The following is a 17,824-nucleotide window of genomic DNA, read 5'->3' as shown; positions in this document are numbered from 1 at the left end:
TCTCCCTTGTCTCTCTCTCTCTCCCTTCCCCTCCCTCTCCCTTGTCTCTCTCTCTCTTCCTTCCCCTCCCTTGTCTCTCTCTCTCTCTCCCTTCCCCTCCCTCTCCCTTCCCCTCCCTCTCCCTTGTCTCTCTCTCTCTCCCTTCCCCTCCCTCTCCCTTGTCTCTCTCTCTCCCTTCCCCTCCCTTGTCTCTCTCTCCCTCCCTTCCCTCCTGTCCCCTCTCCTCTTGTCTCTCTCTCCCTCCCTTCCCTCCTGTCCCCTCTCCTCTTGTCTCTCTCTCCCCTCGGAAGACACATTTCAGTTGAATGTATTCAGTTGTTCGAGTGACTAGTTATCCCCCTTTCCCTTTCCTTCTCCCTTTGCCTACCTCCTCCCCCTCTCTCTCCCCCTCCCTTGCTCTCCCCCTCCTTCAAGCCTACCTCCTCCCCCTCTCTCTCCCCCTCCCTCAAGCCTACCTCCTCCCTCTTTCTCTGTCGGGAGTTTGCATAGCTGCAGATCAATGAATCAATTGTTTCCGTCCTCTGCAGGTCCTCTGGCATTTCATGCAATTAAACGCACACAGTGAAATATGAAGAGTACGTCCCAAATGGCACCCTATTCCCTACATTGTGCACTACTTTTGACCAGAGCGCTATGGGCCGTGTTCAGACGTAGTACACTATAAAGAGAATAGGGGGTCATTTGGGACGTAGGGCAAGCCCAACCCACCCGGCCCGGCCCGGGCATGGTAAGGCCAGAGACAAGCAGAGGAAGGAGGGCAGATATGTTCTAGGTAATATGTTTTATGGACCATGGATCGTATTCACAAAGTGTCCCAGAAGTAGGAGTGCTGAATCTGATTTATATAATCCTATTCATTATAATCTGATCATAGATCAGTACTACTACTACTACGTTATATATGTTTATAATAATAATAATAATAATAATTTGGTTGGTGCTTATATTTGTTCTTTTTCACTCATGTACAAGTGTGTATTAAATTGTAGGTGCCAGATGGCCGACCTTCAGGGTTGAAGAGGTCAAGATGAAAAAGGAGAAAAGGAGCGGTTGGTTGGCGTGGCAACAGAAGGGGGGGGGCTCTTTGTGAGGCCTTCTGTTTCATCCTTCGTTCCTCCATTAAAGGGGCAATCTGGGATTGGTATATCAAAAGTGCCGCGGTGTCCACTTCTTTCTCGTTTGAATCCCAGATTGCCCCTTTAAAAGACAAAGAAAAAATGGAGGACGAGTGGCGCCCCGAACGACATGCCGACGAGCCATCAATTCACAAGGTCAAAGGGAACGAGGGGTGACTGAAAGGGCAAAAAATAATAATACATTCCCGAGAGGCGAAAAATTCTAACGCCATTTTAGGATGATTAGACATGGTTGAATGAGTGAGACGACCAGGGATTGACCTCTACTTAAAGGGTGTGTGTGTGTGTGTGCGTGCGTGTGTTATTGTCGATGAGGCGATGGAAAGATGAAAAGATGCAGACTGGCTTTTGTTCCTGAAGCTAATTATCTATCTCTAATGCAGTGTGTGGAGTTTAGCTAATCAGCTAGCTGTAATGCAGTGTGGGGGATTTAGCTAATCAGCTAGCTGTAATGCAGTGTGGGAGGTTTAGCTAATCAGCTAGCTGTAATGCAGTGTGGGGGGTTTAGCTAATCAGCTAGTTGTAATGCAGTGTGGGGGGGTTTAGCTAATCAGCTAGCTGTAATGCAGTGTGGGGGGTTTAGCTAATCAGCTAGCTGTAATGCAGTGTGGGGAGTTTAGCTAATCAGCTAGCTGTAATGCAGTGTGGGGGGTTTAGCTAATCAGCTAGCTGTAATGCAGTGTGGGGAGTTTAGCTAATCAGCTAGCTGTAATGCAGTGTGGGGAGTTTAGCTAATCAGCTAGCTGTAATGCAGTGTGGGGGGTTTAGCTAATCAGCTAGCTGTAATGCAGTGTGGGGAGTTTAGCTAATCAGCTAGCTGTAATGCAGTGTGGGGGGTTCAGCTAATCAGCTAGCTGTAATGCTGTGTGGGGGGTTTAGCTAATCAGCTAGCTGTAATGCTGTGTGGGGGGTTTAGCTAATCAGCTAGCTGTAATGCAGTGTGGGGGGTTTAGCTAATCAGCTAGCTGTAATGCAGTGTGGGGGTTTAGCTAATCAGCTAGCTGTAATGCAGTGTGGGGAGTTTAGCTAATCAGCTAGCTGTAATGCAGTGTGGGGGTTTAGCTAATCAGCTAGCTGTAATGCAGTGTGGGGAGTTTAGCTAATCAGCTAGCTGTAATGCAGTGTGGGGAGTTTAGCTAATCAGCTAGCTGTAATGCAGTGTGGGGGTTTAGCTAATCAGCTAGCTGTAATGCTGTGTGGGGGGTTTAGCTAATCAGCTAGCTGTAATGCAGTGTGGGGGTTTAGCTAATCAGCTAGCTGTAATGCAGTGTGGGGGGTTTAGCTAATCAGCTAGCTGTAATGCAGTGTGGGGGTTTAGCTAATCAGCTAGCTGTAATGCAGTGTGGGGAGTTTAGCTAATCAGCTAGCTGTAATGCAGTGTGTGGGATTTAGCTATTGTCTCGATATGTGTGTGTGTGTGTGTGTGTGTGTGTGTGTGTGTGTGTGTGTGTGTGTGTGTGTGTGTGTGTGTGTGTGTGTGTGTGTGTGTGTGTGTGCCACAGCAACTTTAATAACATCAATTACCTTGACTTTCTCTCGTCTTAAGCAGCAAAAGAGACAATTTACATCAAACGACCAATCCAACAGTCCCTCGGGCTCGCAATCTGTGGGAAGAAGACGACACACACAAACGTCAGAGAGGTTGTGGTAATAATGCCGCTGTGTGTGAGCTTAGACAAACCACAGCACAACTAACCATGTCATGCACTTCACACTAAAACCCTTCAGAATATGAAAAGCATTGAAAATAGCAACCGTTTGTTTTGAATGTTGGCCGAGTTCCTTTTGATACATAAAAACTGTAAACCAAGACATCAACTGTCCGGACACACAACCAGAAGATTACCCCAAATCAGTGTGTGTGTGTGTGTCTATCTGTATGAGTGTGTGTGACATCTCTGTGTCTCCAAGTGACAAGGCCTTCTGGTGACTCTCTCTCTCGAACACGGTATGAGCTTCCTTTGTGATAACTGACTCTTCAGGGAACACGACTTGTGTCACAGTCCTAGTGGGAGGGGAGCGGAGGGGACGTTGGGCCTGGGCACCTAGCGGCGGCTTTGGATACGTGACTATTGTGTTAGTGACAGATGTAGAACCGGGCGCCTCGACATAGTGTAGTCATTAACCTCCAGTCCCCTACCGCTTCATATGCAGAGGAGAGTGTGTGTGTGTCTGTGTGATGTGTGCGTGTGTGTGCACGTGTGGCATCGATGCTCCACGGGCAGAGAAAAACAGAGAGATAGGAGGGATGCCCAACAAACTCACCTTTTTGTGCGCCATGGATAAAAAGAAAAGTGCACCGAGCTACACACAGAACTCACAGCACTAAGAGAGAGAGAGAGAGATATGCCCCCCTAGGCACAACTATGACAACATAACCAACAAAAACGGGTCACAACTCCTGCAGCTCTGTCGCACGCTGGGTATGTACATAGTCAATGGTAGGCTTCGAGGGGACTCCTATGGTAGGTACACCTATAGCTCATCTCTTGGCAGTAGTACTGTGGACTACTTTATCACTGACCTCAACCCAGAGTCTCTCAGAGCCTTCAGTCAGCCCACTGACACCCCTAAACAATTAGGCAACGACAAATTCAATCCCTTTTAGACAATTTCCTGGGTAAAACATTCCACTGTAATAGTGAAGGTGTAAACTTGGCAGTAGAAAATCTTAACAGTATATTTGACCTCTCAGCTTCCCTATCAAATCTAAAAATCTCAAATAGAAAACCGAAGAAAATGAACAACAATGACAAATGGTTAGATGAAGATTGCAAAAATCTAAGAAAGAAATTGAGAAACCTGTCCAACCAAAAACATAGAGACCCGGAAAACCTGAGTCTACGCCATCACTATAGTTAATCACTAAAACAATACAGAAATACACTACGGAAAAAGAATGAACAGCACGTCAGAAATCAGCTCAATGTAATTGAAGAATCCATAGACTAACCACTTCTGGGAAAATTGGAAAACACTAAACAAACAACAACACGAAGAATTATCGATCCAAAATGGAGATGAATGGTAAACCACTTCTCCAAAAACATATACATTATCAAATACAAATCTTAGAATCACCTATTAAAGACTACCAGAACCCACTGGATTCTCCAATTACCTTGAATGAGCTACAGGACAAAATAAAAACCCTCCAACCCAAAAAGGCCTGTGGTGTTGATGGTATTCTCAATGAAATGATCAAATATACAGACAAGAAATTCCAATTGGCTATACTGAAACTCTTTAACATCATCCTTAGCTCTGGCATCTTCCCCAATATTTGGAACCAAGGACTGATCATCCCAATCCACAAAAGTGTAGACAAATTTGACTACCGTGGGATACGCATCAACAGCAACCTTGGAAAAATCCTCTGCATTATCATTACCAGCAGACTCGTACATTTCCTCAGTGAAAACAATGTATTGAGCAAATGTCAAATTGGCTTTTTACCAAATTACCGTACAACAGACCATGTATTCACCCTGCACACCCTAATTGACAAACAAACAAACAAAAAGGCAAAGTCTTCTCAAGCTTTGTTGATTTCAAAAAAGCCTTTGACTCAATTTGGCATGAGGGTCTGCTATACAAATTGATGGAAAGTGGTGTTGGGGGTAAAACATACGACATTATAAAATCCATGTACACAAAAAACAAGTGTGCGGTTAAAATAGGCAAAAAACACACAAATTTCTTCCCACAAGGCCGTGGGGTGAGACAGGGATGCAGCTTAAGCCCCACCCTCTTCAACATATATATAAATTAATTGGGGCGGGCACTAGAAAAGTCTGCAGCACCCGGCATCACCCTACTAGAATCTGAAGTCAAATGTCTACTGTTTGCTGATGATCTGGTGCTTCTGTCCCCAACCAAGGAGGGCCTACAGAGAAGCACCTAGATATTCTGCACAGATTCTGTCAGACCTGGGCCCTGACAGTAAATCTCAGTAAGACAAAAATAATGGTGTTCCAAAAAAGGTCCAGTCGCCAGGACCACAAATAGAAATTCCATCTAGACACCATTGCCCAAGAGCACACAAAAAAACTATACATACCTTGGCCTAAACATCAGAGCCACAGGTAACTTCCACAAAGCTGTGAACGATCTGAGAGACAAGGCAAGAAGGGCATTCTATGCCATCAAAAGGAACATAAAATTCAACATACCAGTTAGGATCTGGCTAAAAATACTTGAATCAGTTACAGAACCCATTGCCCTTTATGGCTGACGAGGCCTAGGGTCCGCTCACCAAACAAGAATTCACAAAACGGGACAAACACCAAAATTGAGACTCTGCATGCAGAATTCTGCAAAAATATCCGCGTGTACAATGTAGAACACCAAATAATGCATGCAGAGCAGAATTAGGCCGATACCCACTAATTATCAAAATCCAGAAAAGAGCTGTTAAACTCTACAACCACCTAAAAGGAAGTGACCTTCCATAACAAAGCCATCACCTACAGAGAGATGAACCTGGAGAAGAGTCCCCTTAGCAAGCTGGTCCTGGGGTTCTGTTCACAAACAAAAACACACCCACAGAGCCCCAGGACAGCAACATAATTAGACCCAACCAAATCATGAGAAAACAAAAAGATAATTACTTGACACATTGGAAAGAATTAACAAAAAAAACAGAGCAAACTAGAATGCTATTTGGCCCTAAACAGAGAGTACACAGTGGCAGAATACCTGACCACTGTGACTGACCCAAACTTAAGGAAAGCTTTGACTATGTACAGACTCAGTGAGCATAGCCTTGCTATTGAGAAAGGCCGCCATTGGCAGACCTGGCTCTCAAGAGAAGACAGGCTATGTGCACACAGCCCACAAAATGAGGTGGAAACTGAGCTGCATTTCCTAACCTCCTGCCCAATGTATGACCATATTAGAGACACATATTTCCCTCAGATTAGACAAATCCACAAAGAAATCGAAATCAAACCCAGTTTTGATAAACTCCTATATCTACTGGGTGAAATACCACAGTGCTCCATCACCGCAGCAAGATTTGTGACCTGTTGCCACAAGAAAAGGGCAACAAGTGAAGAACAAACACCATTGTAAATACAACCCATATTTATGTTTATTTATTTTCCCGTTTTCCTTAACCATTTGTACATCGTTACAACACTGTATATATACATAATATGACATTTGAAATGTCTTTATTCTTTTGTAACTTCTGTGAGTGTAATGTTAACTGTTTTTCTTGTTTATTTCACTTTTGTATATTATCTACCTCACTTGCTTTGGCAATGTTAACATATGTTTCCCATGCCAATAAAGCCCCTTGAATTAAATTGAGAGAGAAGGATGGAGAGAGAGATAACAGAGAGAGAGAGATCGAGGTGGGTATAAAAGAGAGAAAGGGGGGGTAAGAGAGAGAGAGGGGGATGAGAGAGGGGGGATAAGAGAGGGAGAGAGACAGATAGAGAGACAGATAGAGAGAGAAAATAGATTGGAGAGAGGGGGATAAGAGCGAGAGCGTGAAAGAGAGGGGTGTAAGAGAGAGAGAGTGGATAAGAGAGAGCAGGATAAGAGAGAAAGGGGATAAATAGAGAGATGGGGATAAGAGAGAGAGAGCGAGGGGGATAAGAGAGAGAAAAAGGATAAAAGAGAGGTAAAGAGAGAGGGATAAAATATATTAGAGAGGGGTTAAGAGAGCAAGAGAGATAGAGAGTCAGAGAGACAGAAAGATAAGAGATTGGAGAGAGGGGGGAATAAGAGCAAGAGAAAGTGAGAGAGAGAGAGTGAGAGAAAGGGGGATAAGAGAGAGAGAGAGAGATGGTATAAGCGAGAGAGGGGGGATGATAGAGAGAGAGAGGGATAAGAGAGAGAGAGAGCGAGGGGGATAAGAGAGAGAAAAAGGATAAAAGAGAGGGGATAAGACAGAGAGAGAGAGGGGGATGAGAGAGAGAGAGAGAGAGGGGAGAGAGAGGTGGATAAGAGAGGGGGGATAAGAGAGGGAGAGAGAGAGGGGGATAAGAGGGAGAGAGAGAAAGAGGGAGAGAGAGTGGGATAAGAGAGAGAGAGATAGGGGGGGGGATAAGAGAGAGAGAGGGATAAAAGAGAAAGAGGGGGGGCTAAGAGAGAGAGGGGGCATCCCGAGTGGCACAGTGGTCTAAGGCACTAGAGATCCTGGTTCGAGTCCAGGCTCTGTCGCAGCCGGCCGCGACCGGGAGACCCATGGGGCGGCGCACAATTGGCCCAGCATTGTCCGGGTTAGGGGAGGGTTTGGCCGGCAGGATGTCCTTGTCTCATCGCGCACTAGCGACTCCTGTGGCGGGCCGGGCGCAGTACACGCTGACACGGTCGCCAGGTGTACGGCGTTTCCTCCGACCCATTGGTGCGGCTGGCTTCCGGTTTGAGGGAATTGTGTCAAGAAGCAGTGCGGCTTGGCTGGGTCGTGTTTCGGAGGGCACACGGCTCTCGGCCTTCGCTGCTCCCGAGTCCGTTCGGGAGTTGCAGCAATGAGACAAGACTGTAACTACCAATTGGATACCACAAAATGGGGGAGAAAAGGGTGTATAAAAAAAATGAAGAGAGGGGGATGAGAGAGAGAGAGGGGGGGTTGAGAGAGAGAGAGAGAGAAATAGAGAGAGAGAGAGAGAAAGAGAGAGAGAGAGAGAGAGAGAGAGGGGGGGATGAGAGAGAGAGAGAGGGGGATGAGAGAGAGATAGAGAGAGAGAGAGCGAGAGAGAGAGAGGGGGATGAGAGAGAGAAAGAGAGAGAGATAGAGAGAGAGAGAGGGGGATCGGAAGGATTGATATTATAAGAAAGAAGAGAAACCACACAATTCATTTGGAGGAAGTGGTGGAGCGAGAAAGAGAGAGAGAGAGAGACGTCGTCAACGTGGCCACTTCATAGAGACGACGACCGTATGAACTCTGTGTCTGGGTCGTTGCCATGGAGTTATGCTTCCTTTAACCATCAGTTCAACCCACACTGCTACTGAGAGAGATACTTTTTTGTCTTACATTAATGAGACATCCTCATTATACTAAAACCACCACATTACCCCCCTTTAAGCACCTCCCCCCACCAGAACCTCAACACAATCACATTACACAGTACTATGCAGTACACAATCCAATCCTTACAAAGGAGAGATAAAAATAGAGATATATGTTTCCCCTTTTATATTTATTACATTTCTACTATTGACTGTTGCCATTTTATTGTTTTTTTTATTTATTTAATTGTTTGCTTTATTTGTATTATTTGCTACCATTTTATATTATTCTTCTTTATTCTTCATTATTTTATTACAATGTATATTGTATACATTGTTGCTTTGGCAATATTGATGCAATGTTTTTCATGCCAATAAAGCAGCTTGAATTTGAATTTGAGAAAGAAAGAAAGAAAGAAAGAAAGAAAGAAAGAAAGAAGGAAAGAAGGAAAGAAAGAAAGAAGGAAAGAAGGAAAGAAGGAAAGAAAGAAAGAAGGAAAGAAGGAAAGAAAGAAAGAAGAAGGAAAGAAAGAAGGAAAGAAAGAAAGAAAGAGAGAAAAAGAAAGAGCGAGAGAAAGAGAAAGAGAGAGAAAGACAGAGAGAGAGAGGGGGAAAGACAAAGAGAGAGAGAGTGCCATCACAGCAGTAATATAGTGACCTTTCGCCACAAGAAAAGGCCAAACCAGTGAAGAACAAACACCATTGTAAATACAACCCATTTTTATGTTTATTTATTTTCCCTTTTGTACTTTAACCATTTGCACATTATTACAACACTGTATATATACATAATATGACATTTGAAATGTATTTTATTTATTTTTACTTCTGTGAGTTTAATGTTAACTGTTAATTTTTATTGTTTATTATCTACTTCACTTGCTTTGGCAAAGTAAACACATGTTTCCCATTTGAATCTAGTTCTACACTAGGGAGTGACACAACTCAACTTGAATGAGTGGACACAACTCAACTTGAATGAGTGGACACAACTCAACTTGAATGAGTGGACACAACTCAACTTGAATGAGTGGACACAACTCAACTTGAATGAGTGGACACAACTCAACTTGAATGAGTGGACACAACTCAACTTGAATGAGTGGACACAACTCAACTTGAATGAGTGGACACAACTCAACTTGAACGAGTGGATACAACTCAACTTGAACGAGTGGACACAACTCAACTTGAATCAGTTGAATGGGAATGATACAAGTCCACTTGATGCAGTGTTGTGAGTTCTGTACATTATATCGTGTTGCTAGGTGCACTTTTCTTTTCACCCATGGTGTGTCAAAAGGTCAAAGGTGAGTGAGTGGGCCCCCGTGGTTCCAGGAGTTACAATATCCCTGGGAAAGAGCCAATTAGCTACCATCCAACAGCTAGCATGACCCCCCCCACCCTGCTGCACTCAACTGTGAGAGAGAGAGGGTGTGTGTGTGTGTTTGTACGTGTACTTACTGTGGAAATGTGTGTGTATTTATGTGTGTGTTTGCTGTGTGGTTGACTGAGCGAAGAGGAAGGCGTGTCTGAAAAATTAAAACTCATTCTGAAGTTGGTGGAGGATGTGTCACATGACGATAGGTGGTCATACTGACCTCATTTCCTAGGGTTTGGAGAGAGAGAGAGAGAGAAAGGTGGAAACTGAGCTGCACTTCCTAACCTTCTGCCAAATGTATGATCATTTTAGAGACACATATTTCACTCAGATTAGACAGATCCAAAGAATTCGAAAACAAACCCGGTTTTGATTAGCTCCCATATCTACTGGGTGAAATTCCACAGTGTGCCATCACAGCAGCAAGATTTGTGACCTGTTGCCACAAGAAAAGGGCAACCAGTGAAGAACAAACACCATTGTAAATACAACCCATATTTATGTTTATTTATTTTCCCTTTTGTACTTTAACTATTTACACATCACTACAACACTGTATATATACACATAATGACATTTTAAATGTCTTTATTTTTTAAAACTTTTATAAGTGTAATGTTTACTGATAATGTTTTATTGTTTATTATCTACTTCACTTACATTGGCAATGTAAACATATGTTTCCCATGCCAATAAAGCCCCTTAAATTGAATTGAGTGAGAGAGAGGAAAGAGAGCTCTGGCTGGCTGGGTTGAGGGGCCACATAATTTGACATTTGATTATCCTGACCCACACACTTGCTTTGTGTTAGAAGTGGTGTGTATTGAAGCAGTCTAGCTGCTTGGTGCGATGCTGCACAAGGTGTTGGTGTTGTTCTCTTTGAGTAATTTGAGGGGTTGTAATTCCATTCAGGAACCTAAACCTTTAGAACTCTTTTCAGCTCCTGAGTTTCATATATTAATAATATATTGTAACATATATTAATAATATATTGTAACATATATTAATAATATATTCTAACATATATTAATAGTATATATTAAGAGTTTCATATATTAAGAGTTTCATATATTAATAATATACTGTAACATATATTAAGAGTTTCATATATTAAGAGTTTCATATATATTAATAAAATATTGTAATATATATTAAGAGTTTCATATATATTAATTAAATATTGTAACATATATTAAGAGTTTGATATATTAATAATATATTGTAACATATATTAAGAGTTTGATATATTAATAATATATTGTAACATATATTAAGAGTTTGATATATATTAATTAAATATTGTAACATATATTAAGAGTTTGATATATTAATAATATATTGTAACATATATTAAGAGTTTGATATATTAATAATATATTGTAAGGTCTGAGGTTAACACCGGTTTAGGAGATCTTTTACATTTTGTTCTATGAGATAATCTCAGTCAGTTAACATGACCTTTACGATGTATGAAGCCTTTATGTGCTTTATGTGCCTTATTTGATAACATTAATGCTTCCAAATTCACTAAAAAGTGACGTTAGCTGATGAAGATTATCTCATAGAACAAAACGTAGAAGATCTCCTAAACTGGTGTTAACCTCTGACCTTATTTTTGCCATTTATCTATGAACCCTACAAAAAAATATAATTTCCCCATAGGCTTTGTCCAACGAGCCATGGCGGAGTTTGCGCCGACAAAAAGATGCCATTACTATTGCTCTCTATAGGCCCTGGGCCTATGGGTGAAAAGCAGTGCACTAGATGGAGAATAGGGTGCCATTTGGGACACAGGTATGGAGATAGTCAGAGAGGGCATGCTTACCTTGAAAAAGGGTAATATCTTTGACTAGTCCCGGCCCGAACAGCCCTTCCAAAATGCTTTCAAACCCTGCAGGGAAGACAGAGAGAACAACTAAGTACAGGATTCAGGTGTGTAGAAGACAAGCAAGGTACACTGGCTCACATCCATTTACAGTTCTACAGACAGACCCCACCCCCACACACTGGCACACACACACACCTTGGCTTTAATTTTCTTTTCTTAAAAGCAAATCCCTTCTTTACCTAATATAACACTGTTAGCTAATGTCACTCACTTTTTATTAACTGTAAATACTGGATTCAGCTGTTGCTTGGCAACCCTGTGAAGTAACGCAAATACATATTGCAGTTTCCTCCGCCCCACACAGTCCTTCTCTTCCCACCTCCCCCTCCCTCCCCCTTCCTCTCCTCCACCTCTTCCTCCCTCCCCCTCCCCACACTCTCTCTAGAAGGAAAGAGGAAAAGAAACTGCTTGGTGAAAAGGCTGAGGAGTGAAGATGGGTATAAGAGGGTTAGAGGGGTTGGAGTAGAGAGGTGGGGGTGGTATGAGGTTTGGGAGGGAGTGAGAAAGAGGGGAGAGGAAGGAAGGGAGAGAGGGGGTAACTCGACGGGAGGTTTTGTCCTTCAAGTCAAGCCTACTGTGATGCCAAAGGAAATGCGGGCAGATCAATAACACTTAAAATAAAAGTAGCTCGGTCTCCCTACCTCTCTTTCGCCTTTGCTCTCCCTCTCTCTTTGCTCTCACTCGCTCTACTTCACCCTCTCTCTCCCCCCCCCCCCCCCCCCCCTCCTCTACTCTCCATGCAGGTTAAGAGGCAGAGCAGCTGCTAAGAGGGAGATTAAACTAGCTTTTGGGAACAAGTTAAGCTTAACCCTGGCTGTTATACATCCAGATCTGGACAAAGGTTTTTAAGGTGGAGGAAGGGGGGGGTTATTGGTTTATTAGCTTCTTCCTGGCGTCCACAAAAAACACCAAACAAGACAAGTAACAAAACACTGAGACAGACAAGGACAGCCACACACATTGAAAATACAACCATATAGAAACAACACAAATAAAACAATGTCATCATAATAGTACAAACAACACAACTAATATAAAGAATGTGTGTGTGTGTGTGTGTGTGTGTGTGTGTGTGTGTGTGTGTGTGTGTGTGTGTGTGTGTCCCCTCACCGCTCCATGAAATGTTGAATCTTTTTGTTCAGGTCATGTTGCTGTTTGTTTGAGTAACTGAAGATAGAAGGGAGTTCCGTGTGATCATGGCTCTGTGTAATAATGTGTGTTGCTGTTTGTTTGAGTAACTGAAGATAGAAGGGAGTTCCGTGTGATCATGGCTCTGTGTAATAATGTGTGTTGCTGTTTGTTTGAGTAACTGAAGATAGAAGGGAGTTCCGTGTGATCATGGCTCTGTGTAATAATGTGTGTTGCTGTTTGTTTGAGTAACTGAAGATAGAAGGGAGTTCCGTGTGATCATGGCTCTGTGTAATAATGTGTGTTGCTGTTTGTTTGAGTAACTGAAGATAGAAGGGAGTTCCGTGTGATCATGGCTCTGTGTAATAATGTGTGTTGCTGTTTGTTTGAGTAACTGAAGATAGAAGGGAGTTCCGTGTGATCATGGCTCTGTGTAATAATGTGTGTTGCTGTTTGTTTGAGTAACTGAAGATAGAAGGGAGTTCCGTGTGATCATGGCTCTGTGTAATAATGTGTGTTGCTGTTTGTTTGAGTAACTGAAGATAGAAGGGAGTTCCGTGTGATCATGGCTCTGTGTAATAATGTGTGTTGCTGTTTGTTTGAGTAACTGAAGATAGAAGGGAGTTCCGTGTGATCATGGCTCTGTGTAATAATGTGTGTTGCTGTTTGTTTGAGTAACTGAAGATAGAAGGGAGTTCCGTGTGATCATGGCTCTGTGTAATAATGTGTGTTGCTGTGAATTCATCTTGGACATGGGGACTGACGGTTTACTGTTCAATGTTGTCATTTCACTTCTGGGTTTTTCCACTTTCCTAGTGAAACTGTCATTGAAATGATCGGTAATATCAAAAGGTTTTGTTATAAATGACCCATCGAGTTCAAAGAACAATGGAGATAAATGATATCATGGGCAGAAAATCTAATTGAAGGTACTCAGGTCTTTTCCCATTGTGTTTTATGTCATTTCTTCTTCTTTTCATTACGTTTAGTCACTAAATGTCTCAATTGACAGTATGTCAACCAATCAGCTGAGCAGCCCACTGACAGTATGTCAACCAATCAGCTGAGCAGCCCATTGACAGTATGTCAACCAATCAGCTGAGCAGCCCATTGACAGTATGTCAACCAATCAGCTGAGCAGCCCATTGACAGTATGTCAACCAATCAGCTGAGCAGCCCATTGCCAGTATGTCAACCAATCAGCTGAGCAGCCCATTGACAGTATGTCAACCAATCAGCTGAGCAGCCCTGACTTGTTAGCCACCTCTTTTGGATCATTTCTGTGAACCATAAAATGTTTAAATTCCTCCTCATTCCAGATGGCTCTAACAGTTCACAGTTAGTGTCTTAACAGCTGCTTGTCAACAATGGACATGAATCATTTTACTAATACTTCCTGTGCTGCATCTGGATTCACTTCCTCATACGCTTCAAAACGTTTTGAATAATCTCTTATAAATGACTTTATGCCCAACCTTCGGCTTTCCTTGTTATTGCCACAATGTCATGGTCACTACAGCCAATGGGAACTGATATTGCTTCGGAGCAAAGCTCTGCAATATTAGTGAAGATATGATCAATACAAGTGGATGTCACAGATCCAACACCATTGCTAGCGGATATCACAGATCCAACACCATTGCTAGCGGATGTCACAGATCCAACACCATTGCTAGCGGATGTCACAGATCCAACACCATTGCTAGCGGATGTCACAGATCCAACACCATTGCTAGCGGATGTCACAGATCCAACACCATTGCTAGCGGATGTCACAGATCCAACACCATTGCTAGCGGATGTCACAGATCCAACACCATTGCTAGCGGATGTCACAGATCCAACACCATTGCTAGCGGATGTCACAGATCCAACACCATTGCTAGCGGATGTCACAGATCCAACACCATTGCTAGCGGATGTCACAGATCCAACACCACTGCTAGCGGATGTCACAGATCCAACACCACTGCTAGCGGATGTCACAGATCCAACACCACTGCTAGCGGATGTCACAGATCCAACACCACTGCTAGCGGATGTCACAGTCCAACACCACTGCTAGCGGATGTCACAGATCCAACACCACTGCTAGCGGATGTCACAGATCCAACACCACTGCTAGCGGATGTCACAGATCCAACACCACTGCTAGCGGATGTCACAGATCCAACACCACTGCTAGCGGATGTCACAGATCCAACACCACTGCTAGCGGATGTCACAGATCCAACACCATTGCTAGCGGATGTCACAGATCCAACACCACTGCTAGCGGATGTCACAGATCCAACACCACTGCTAGCGGATGTCACAGATCCAACACCACTGCTAGCGGATGTCACAGATCCAACACCACTGCTAGCGGATGTCACAGATCCAACACCACTGCTAGCGGATGTCACAGATCCAACACCACTGCTAGCGGATGTCACAGATCCAACACCATTGCTAGCGGATGTCACAGATCCAACACCACTGCTAGCGGATGTCACAGATCCAACACCACTGCTAGCGGATGTCACAGATCCAACACCATTGCTAGCGGATGTCACAGATCCAACACCATTGCTAGCGGATGTCACAGATCCAACACCACTGCTAGCGGATGTCACAGTCCAACACCACTGCTAGCGGATGTCACAGATCCAACACCACTGCTAGCGGATGTCACAGATCCAACACCACTGCTAGCGGATGTCACAGATCCAACACCACTGCTAGCGGATGTCACAGATCCAACACCACTGCTAGCGGATGTCACAGATCCAACACCACTGCTAGCGGATGTCACAGATCCAACACCACTGCTAGCGGATGTCACAGATCCAACACCACTGCTAGCGGATGTCACAGATCCAACACCACTGCTAGCGGATGTCACAGATCCAACACCATTGCTAGCGGATGTCACAGATCCAACACCACTGCTAGCGGATGTCACAGATCCAACACCACTGCTAGCGGATGTCACAGATCCAACACCACTGCTAGCGGATGTCACAGATCCAACACCACTGCTAGGGTATGTCACAGATCCAACACCACTGCTAGTGGATGTCACAGATCCAACACCATTGCTAGCGGATGTCACAGATCCAACACCACTGCTAGTGGATGTCACAGATCCAACACCACTGCTAGCGGATGTCACAGATCCAACACCATTGCTAGCGGATGTCACAGATCAAACACCATTGCTAGTGGATGTCACAGATCCAACACCATTGTTAGTGGATGTCACAGATCCAACACCATTGTTAGTGGATGTCACAGATCCAACACCATTGCTAGCGGATGTCACAGATCCAACACCATTGCTAGCGGATGTCACAGATCCAACACCATTGCTAGCGGATGTCACAGATCCAACACCATTGTTAGCGAATGTCACAGATCCAACACCATTGTTAGCGAATGTCACAGATCCAACACCATTGCTAGCGGATGTCACAGATCCAACACCATTGTTAGCGGATGTCACATATCCAACACCATTGCTAGCGGATGTCACAGATCCAACACCATTGCTAGCGGATGTCACAGATCCAACACCATTGCTAGCGGATGTCACAGATCCAACACCATTGCTAGCGGATGTCACAGATCCAACACCATTGTTAGCGGATGTCACAGATCCAACACCATTGCTAGTGGATGTCACAGATCCAACACCATTGCTAGTGGATGTCACAGATCCAACACCATTGCTATGCACTCTAGTTGGTAAAGTGGTAACCTGGGTCATATTACTCTCTCATGTAAACTTCATGCCTGGTTACAAAGAACACTTCCTTTGATAACTCAAAACCAACACTTCAAATAATATTTTTCCCAAAAAATGTTTGTATAGGTGGACACAGCAGGACACAAACCCACAACCCTAATGTTGCAAGCACCATGCCCTACCAACTGAGCCACATAGGGCCTAGATAGAATCAAATCAAAAGTTTAGTTGTCACATGTGCCGAATACAACAGGTGTAGTAGACCTTACAGTGAAATGCTAACTTACAGGCTCTAACCAATAGTGCAAAAAAGGTGTTAGAAGACCAGCCAAACATGAGCATGTCATTCTGTTGAGTTCCACACCACATGAAATAACCTACGAGGCTAAAACGGAAGGCACAGATCAAGACCTGTTTACCACAATTAAGACATAGGACAGCCATACATACTGACGTAAACAAACCACCGTTTGGGGTTTCTGAAGTGCCGGTTTGATTGAACACCAGCCCAAATGTATGTATGTAAGTCCAAATGACCTCTATCATATTGTATCTGTAGGAAAAACGTAGAGAAACTGTAATCAATACAATATAAATTCCATTCTATGATAGAAGCTATCTGTGACTAAAGCAGAGCAAGTGGTAGTGCTCCTACTCTGCTCTGTCAGGCTGGCTACTCACCCATTCAGAGTCAACTAAAATACACACACACACACACACACACACACACACACACACACATATACATACATATATATATATATATACACACATATAAATATATATACACACACACACACATACATATATACACACAATCTCCCTCTCTCCACACACACACACACACAGAGGAAAATAAACAACATCTCCTCCACATCCAGGGAGGAATATAACAAGTCCCCATGAAGGCAATCAATTAGAGTCCAGGGAATGGAGTTACACACACAATCATACACCATGCAGCAAAAGACCTGCTCTAATTATGTTATTATCCTTTAGAGGAGGAGAAGGGAAGACAGGGAAGAATGGAGGCGGCGAGCGAGAGAGAGACAGAGAGACAGACAGAGAGAGAGAGACAGAGAGAGAGACAGAGAGAGAGACAGACAAAGAGACTAGAGGTCGACCGATTAATCGGGATGGCCGATTAATTAGGGCCGATTTCAAGTTTTCATAACAATCGGAAATCGTTAATTTTGGACGCCGATTTTGCCATTTTTAAATATAATTTTTACACCTTTATTTAACTAGGCAAGTCAGTTAAGAACACATTCTTATTTTCAATGACGGCCTAGGAACGGTGGGTTAACTGCCTTGTTCAGGGGCAGAATGACAGATTTTTACCTTGTCAGCTCAGGGATTCAATCTTGCAACCTTACGGTTAACTAATCCAACGCTCTAACCACCTGCCTCACGAGGAACCCGCCTTTTACGCGAATGCAGTAAGAAGCCAACGTAAGTTGCTAGCTAGCATTAAACGTATCTTATAAAAAACAATTAATCAATCATAATCTCTAGTTATAACTACACATGGTTGATGATATTACTAGTTTATCTAGCGTGTCCTGCGTTGCATATAATCGATGCGGTGCGCATTCGCAAAAAA

The sequence above is a fragment of the Salvelinus namaycush genome, unplaced genomic scaffold (assembly GCF_016432855.1).
Source record: "Salvelinus namaycush isolate Seneca unplaced genomic scaffold, SaNama_1.0 Scaffold849, whole genome shotgun sequence".
Taxonomy (NCBI): domain Eukaryota; kingdom Metazoa; phylum Chordata; class Actinopteri; order Salmoniformes; family Salmonidae; genus Salvelinus; species Salvelinus namaycush.
Note: the sequence above shows the minus strand (reverse complement) of the source record.